Below are 7728 nucleotides of genomic sequence, written 5' to 3'. Positions count from 1 at the left end.
CATCCCCCCTGGGGGGGATTTCTCGCTTTCTGTCTCTATGTCTCTCTCTGTCTGTCTGGTGAACGCACGTGCCCTATAGCAAAAACCCCTCCCACCCAAAAAAAAAAGATGTCTGTTCTTTTTTTCTTTGAAAGAATCCTCTCAAGGCTCGTGTAACATGGCGTTTCATTGCAGTAGAAGGATTATATATGAACACTGGAACTATTTGTCCTCTCCCAGAACTGGTAAGCAGCACCCGTGCTCAGTCATTGTAGCTGTCAGGCTTTTGGGCAGATCGCCTTTGCTTGTGACTACTTTCCATTGATAATGTCCAAAGTGCTTTGCTCTTGAGGCAGCGTAATCACATTTTGATTATAACAGTAAAGTAAATTAACATCAGATGCCATTATTGGTGTTAAAAGGGTAATCAAGACTTAACTTTTAAAAAAACAACTTTATTGAGGTGAAAATGACACATAACAAAAATACCTACCTCAGTTGTACAGTGCGATGACTTTCGACAGATGTAAAACCCCATTATCACCACCAGTGTCAAGACATAGGGCGTTTTTCTCTAGTGCCTGTTTGTGGTCAGCACCTAGTCCTGGTCCAAGACCGCCTGGGACAGTCTCTTTTTTTTTTTCCATAGAGTAGTTTTACCTTTTGTAGAATTTTCATGTAAATGAAAGCATATAATACATATTTTGTAAAACTCAGCTTCTCATTGTTGAAACAATGCCTTTTTTTTTTTTTTTTAAAGATTTTGGCTGTAGGGAATGTGTGTTCACCAAAGAGAAAGACAGAACAGGAGAAATCATCCCCAGGGAGATGGCTATGCTACAATCCCTTCTATGTTTTCCACTCAGGATTTTGGGCATGCATACAATGCACCCAGATTGAGTTTTAAGCCACTGAGTCCAGGACTTGAAACATGGTTGACTCTGTGGGGCGTCCAATGACATAACCATTCTAATATCTGCTGGTCCTGAAACAATGCCAGTTTTAGAGAGCATAACCACTAGGATTTACTTCATTGAGGTGAGATTCACATTCCACAGCATCAGTTGTGAGGTGTGTGTCAGTGGGGGGATTTCATTCACCATATTGCACAGCCAGCACCTCCACTAGTTCCTAAACCTTCACTCCAAAGTAGACCCCCTTCTCAGAATCCAGCCCTCCTCTCCTCTTCTTCCTGTTTTCCCTCTCCCTAGCTCCTGGCAACTACCAATCTCTCTGGATTTAGCAATTCTGGATCGTTCCTATAAATGGTATCATATAATATGTGACATGTTACATCTGGCCTTCCTCAGTATAATGTTTTTCAAGCTCATCAACATCGTACCATGTATCAGTACTTCCTTCTTTAATGCTAAGTAATATTCCATTCTGTGGATATACCACATGTTTATCTGTTCACTCAGCGATAGCTTATTTGGTGGGTGGTTTTTCTCATTTTAGCTGTTATGAATAGTGCTGCTTTGAATGTTTGTGTTCAAATATTTATTTGAATCCCTGTTTTAATTACTTTATGTATATACCTAACTGTGACTTGCTCAGTTATGGGGTCTCTAGGTTTAATTTACTGAGCAGCTGCAGTACTGTTTTCCACCATTTCACATTTCCATCAGCCATACACAAGGGTTCCTTCCAGTTTCTGTACATTGTCACCAACATCTGTTATATTTCCTCAGGGTTTTTTAATGTGTTTTAGACATCCTAGTGAGTGTGAAAGTGCTATTTCAGTGGTTTTGATTTGCATCTCCCATTTGACTAAGGATGTCGATCTCCTTTCCATGTGCTTATGGCCATTTGTATATCTTGGAGAAATGTTTATTCAAGTGCTTTGCCCATTTTTAATTAATTGGTTTGTCCTTTTGGTGTTCAGTTATAAATGTTCTTTATATTTAAGATACTGGAATCTTATCAGATACATGATTTACAGATATTTTCTCCCATTACGTGAGGTTTCATTTCACTTCTTTGATAGTATCCTTTGATTCACAAACATTTTTAATTTTGATAAAGTCCACTCTATTTGTCTATACATTTGTGTCATACCTAAAAATCATTGTTAAATCCTAGGGTATAATGATATACTGTTTTGTTTATTTCTAAGAGTTTGCGATTTTCACTCTTACATTAGATTTATGGTTTTTTGAGTTAATGTTATGTGTAAGTTGAGACATAGTGGTTCAGCCTCATTCTTTTGTGCATGGTTATCTAAATTGTCTCAGCATCATTTGTTAAAGGGACTACTGTTGGTCTTGGCACCCTTGTCATAAATTGGTTAACCTCCTCCCCACCCCCCCCCGCCTGCAAAAAAAAAAAAAAAAAAAAAAAAAATTTGCTCATAGGTGTATGGTTTTATTTCTGGACTCTATTCAATTCCAATTTTCTCTCGGTATGTTCTTATGGCAGTACCATACTGTCTAGGGGTGATTTTATGATTTCTGTCTCTCTGCCTCTCTTTGTCTCACTGGAAAGTGCACGCACTGTATATGAAAAATCTCTCAAAAAAAATAATAAAATGAAGAATTGTGGCAACTGGGGCTTGCAGGTGACAGTCCGAGTCCCAAACCTCGCAGCTTGCTCTCTCTTTCTCTGGTTAAATTAAAACATAATAATAATTAATTAAATTAAATAATTCTTTAAATAAAAAATAAGGAATTGTGGCAGCTGATTTCCATAAAACTCTTAAGTCATCCATCGGTAAATGGAGGTGGTAGACTAGTTAAGCAGTGAAGTGTTTTATTAGTTGTTTCCCACCAGTAAAATTTAAATTAACTGAAGGATTGACAGTTGATGGTGTTTTTGTTTTTTAAAGAGTGATTTTTATTTAACTTTATTTATACTACTTAATTATGTGTAAATTTGAACAGGTAGGGATAGAGTGAGAGAGAGCAAGCCAGCCACCAGGTCCAGGACTCAAAGAGCAGTCGACCATGTGGGAGTCCAGTGGCCTTAAGCATCATGCTACCTGCTGGCCCCTTTAGTTGATATTGTTTTAAATATTGGGGATCTGTGTCAGATTTTATTTTTTAATGTAATTATTCCTAAGAAAGTTTTTTTTTTTTTTACGAATTATTTAACTTTATTTGTTTATATATTGTTTATTTTAAATTTGACCAAAGAGGGACAGAGTGAGAGGAGGAGTAGGAAGCAAGAAAGCAAACCACCAGGTTCAGGACTCCAGCCAGGTCCTTTATAAAAAGAAAACGAATGAATAGAAACAAAGTGAGTTTTGACAGTAAACTGCAAGAGGCCTTACTTCATGTGAGGCAGTCTATGCAAGTATGTTTAAATTTTATGCGCAGGTTTTGAAAGTATTTTTGTTTTGTTTTGTTTTGTTTTCTGCTTACTCTTAGGTACCGCCTACTATCTTATTTTGGAAGGAGTCCTAATACTCTGGATAATCAGAGTTCTTTTCTTTAAAACTTATGAATTACAAGAACGATCTGATCTTACACTCAAGGTAAGAAATTAAATCACCAATTTACTATTCAGTGTATTGTGACTGTAGTTGCTGTCTCTCAGAAGGATTTGTAGAGGCCCAAGTACACACGTTAAAAATGTGTTCGGAGCGGGCAGGGGGGGACCAGCAGTTAGCATATTGGCTGTGTCACTGGACTCCCAAGTAGTCGACCGCAGTTCGTGTCCCGGACCCGGTGGCCGAAAACTCTCGCCGGGCACGTGTGCATGCGTGCCCAAGATCCCAAGAGGAGAACGGAGGAGAAGGGATTGCAGTGTGGCCATCCCCCCTGGGGGGTGATTTCTCACTTTCTGTCTCTCTGTCTCTCTCTTTCAGTTTGGCGAGCGCACGCGCCCTATAGCAAAAACCTCTCCAAAAACAAAATGTTTTCTGGGATATAAGGAAACTGAGGGGAATCAAATAGCAGGGTAGGCAAAGTGTGGGGAAAGCTAGGGATAGAGTTGTTCCTAGAGGAAGACCACTCTGCGGTCCCATGCACGTTGCTTAGTGTAAACAGTCCGACAGGTAGGTGATCCGAGGAATGCTCTGGCAACTGCCAGATTTTGAAGGTGTTCACTCTGGTCTCTTCAGTAGGTCAAGAAAAACACAACTTACTTCTGAAGATGGAAGACAAATTTTCCCTTGTTCTTCATAAAGAAGATTTAGATTGGAAAGAGTCCTGTCTGCCCACACCCCAAACCATGGTTTTTTTTTTTTTTTTTGAGAGGTTTTTCACTATAGGGCGAGTGCGCTCACCAGACAGAGAGAGACATAGAGACAGAAAGCGAGAAATCACCCCCCAGGGGGGATGGTCATGCCGCAATCCCTTCTCCTCCATTCTCCTCTCGGGATCTTGGGCACGCACGCACACGCGCCCGGCGTGAGTTTTAAGCCACCGGGTCCAGGACGCGAACCGTGGTTGACTACGTGGGAGTCCAGCGACATAGCCATTACGCTAACTGCTGGTTCCCCCCAAACCATGTTTTGATGTGTTGTGTAGAATGAGGGAAAAATTCTGGACATAAAAGTAAATTTTTCAGGACCAGTAGTTGGCGTAATGGCTATGTCGCTGGACTCCCACATAGTCGACCGTGGTTCGAGTCCGGGACCCGGTGACTTAAACTCATGCAGGTCGTGTGTGTGTGTGTGTGTGTGTGTGTGTGTGTGTGTATGTGCGTGCCCAAGATCCCGAGAGAAGAATGGAGAAGAAGGGATTGTGGCTCTGCCTGTCTGGCGAGCGCACGCGTCCTATAGCGAAACCTCTCCAAAAAAATAAATAAAGAAATAAAGTAAATTTTTCTCCAATTGTCAGATTACCCACAAAACTACATATGAAAGAATTTCAGCTTGTGCTCAGAGAAGAAAGGAGCGGCATAGGTGCACAGAACTCAGGAGGGGCTCTGTTTCCTTCTGGCCACAGCAGTCAGGTGCACTCTTTCTAGCAGGGTCTTCAGTGTGACATTTCCTTGTAATTCAGATCCTGCCCAAGTCGTCGTAAGGTCACTAACACCATGGTATATTTTAACTCATTTTCTCATGTCTCCTGTAGGAAAAGGAGGAGTTGATTGAAGAATGGCAACCAGAACCTCTTGTTCCTCCTGTCTCAAAAGATCATCCTGCTCTCAATTACAACATTATTTCTGGGTAAGTTGGTTTCGCTACCTGAGGACTTACATTGGGCTTTCTGGGGGCATATATGCCAAAGGATATAGTGGTTTATAGAGTATTTTCTTTTTTAACTGCAGTAAAATATTCACAAATTCCTGCCATATGATAATTGCTTTAGTTTTGGATATAAAAACCTCTGTTAAGGATATTAGGAGCATTTTTTTAAGTCCTCAGTTTGGACACTAATAATTTTCCCATTTTTCTTAAAAACAAAACAAAAGAAAAAACTCCAAGCTTTTTCAAACTAATGGATGTACATGGTAATGTTTTAAATGATCAAACATAGTTAAAATGAAAAGTGGCAGATTTCCACTTTTTGCGGTTTTAGATCTGTTGTAGGCTACTCTCATAACTAGATACTATAGAAGTGTGCTTACACTACCGTTTCTAGGGGCGAGGGAGTACACATGCACCTGTCATGAATTTCAAGGCTCCAGATTCAGGATTTGAACTGTAGAGGGCCCTGTGGGAGTTGAGCACCTTAACCACCAAGCCACCTGCTGGCCCTTCACACTGTTAACTCACAACATGAACTGTGAATCTTGAGCTCACTTATATCCCTTTCCTCTCTGTTTCCAATGTTTGATCTGTTGAGTTGCCAGAAAAGTCATGACTCATTTTTGCATAAGAAAACAGAAAGATACATCATGACTTTCCTGACAACCTTTCTTTAGTTCTTCTGTTGGTTATCTTTGCTTTCTTATATGCATTTTTATAATTAAGAGATATTTAAAATATATAGAAAATATCAGACACCTTGTCCCAGAATTAAAAAGCGTTAACACTTTGCTGTCTTTGCTTCAGGTCTGTTTTTTTTAAAAAGAAATATAAGAAATACAGCTTAAGAAATATCTTCCCATCTATAATTTACTCTTGCCTCCTATACAACAGACCTACTGTTTTAAAGTTGGTAGACAATGTCTTTATGTTTATAATTTTAACACATACACTTTGGCCAAGAAAATATTTAGTATTTTGTTTGAAAAAATATGCAGGGTAGTGTGTCCTGAGTGTGTTCTTCCCCTTCAGATCTGATCTAGGAGAGGCTTTTATTCTCACATCTGTAGTTTCTTTTTTCCTCCTTTTATTTTGAGAGAGATTTTTCTATAGGGCATATGAGCTTGACAGAGACAGACAGAAAGCAAGAAATCATCCCCCAGGGGGAATGGTCACACTGCAATCCCTTCTCCTGCATTCTCCTCTCAGGATTTGGGGCGTGCATGCACACACACCAGCATGAGGTTTTTTAAGCTTCTGGGTCTGGTACTCAAACCGCAGATGACTGCATGGGAGTCCCGTGATGGAACCATTACATCACCTGCTGGTCTCTCATATCTGTAGTTTCTTTAGTCTTAAAAAGTTTGACGTATTCTGAAAGCAAACTTTCTGATCTTTCATCCTGTACTTTGGTCTTAAGAAATCTCCTACCCCGAAGGTCTAACTTGCCTGTTTTTATGGTCAGTGGTCTCAGTTTACTAGTTGGACAATCCATTCTTTACCTATTGATTGGAAATTCCCTTTGGTATAGTGGCTTCCCTTGTAAAGGGTCTGACTGACTTTTAACTCTGTTCTTTTGGTATATCTGTGTCTCAGTATCACCACTTTATAATAGCCCTGACAAGAGTGATTCCATCTACCTCCCTGTTGTAAATTGACTCTTTTCTTCACCATGAGCTTACATTTTGCTGACCAAATTCGGTACAAAAATGTGAGTTTTTATTGAAAATGCATTGAGTTTATGGATTAATTTGGAGAGAGCTGGTACCTTGTTGATACTGAATCTTACCACCCCTTTACGTAATGTATCACTTGTGTTCTTGGGTCTTATTCCCTACGGTGAAGTTTTATCATTATCTGCACAAAGATTTATCTGTTTTTTTCTACTTTTGATTTTGAAATATTTCTAGACTCATGGGCAGATGTATGAAATAATACAGAAATATGCCATGTACCCTTCACTCTATTTTCCCCAGTGGTAATGTCTTGAGTAACTCCGGGACAGTATTACACTCAGGAAATTGCATTCCATATCTTTGAATAGGTTCATCTCTGGGTACCGGAGAGTTTTTGTTCCTGTCATGAGGTGTTTTTTTCCCTTCCTGTTCTTGTCCTCATGTCCTGGCTAGGACACCTTTCATTCCAATGTTGAATAGAGGGAGTATGGTGGCCTTCATGTACCTGATGGCTTTTAAGCAGCAGCCTATGTTGAATTACAGGCATTCTCTTTGTAGTTTGCCAAAGAAATATTGATTGTTTTAAAAAATCAAAGTACTGGGGCTAGGAGTTGGCATTGTGATTAAAGGCGCTGGATTCCCACATGGCTGACTGCAGCTCGGGTCCCAGACCTGGCAGCTTGCTTTCTCGCTGTCCCTTTTTCTCTCTCTGTCTCTCTCTGGTCAAATTTTAAAAAATAATAACAAAAGGAATTAAATGAATAATTTTATTTTCCAATACAACTTGTTTTTATTTTACATTTTTCCATAAACATTTACTTTACATAGCAAAGAATTTTAGCTCATACTCCATAATTCTTGACAGTTTACAAACAACTTTCAAAGTTTCAAAATACTGAATTTTAAAGATAATGTTCAAAATATGTCTTATAATTTTGT

At 39.4% G+C, this 7728-nt stretch overlaps 1 long non-coding RNA gene across 2 annotated transcripts in view; it reads left to right on the top strand.

The window, feature by feature from the left end:
- Nucleotides 1–7728, top strand: part of LOC102491849 (uncharacterized) — a 38736-nt gene that overhangs the window by 18891 nt on the left and 12117 nt on the right. For both annotated transcript variants that reach the window (XR_001370433.2, XR_001370434.1), the window contains exons 5-6: nucleotides 3345–3451; nucleotides 4998–5092. This is a non-coding gene — a long non-coding RNA (uncharacterized LOC102491849). The remainder of the gene's footprint in view (nucleotides 1–3344; nucleotides 3452–4997; nucleotides 5093–7728) is intronic.

Source organism: Tupaia chinensis, unplaced genomic scaffold, assembly GCF_000334495.1.
Source record: "Tupaia chinensis unplaced genomic scaffold, TupChi_1.0 Scaffold000269_1, whole genome shotgun sequence".
Classification (NCBI taxonomy): Eukaryota; Metazoa; Chordata; class Mammalia; order Scandentia; family Tupaiidae; genus Tupaia; species Tupaia belangeri.
Note: the sequence above shows the minus strand (reverse complement) of the source record. Positions and strands in the feature narration are given on the sequence as shown.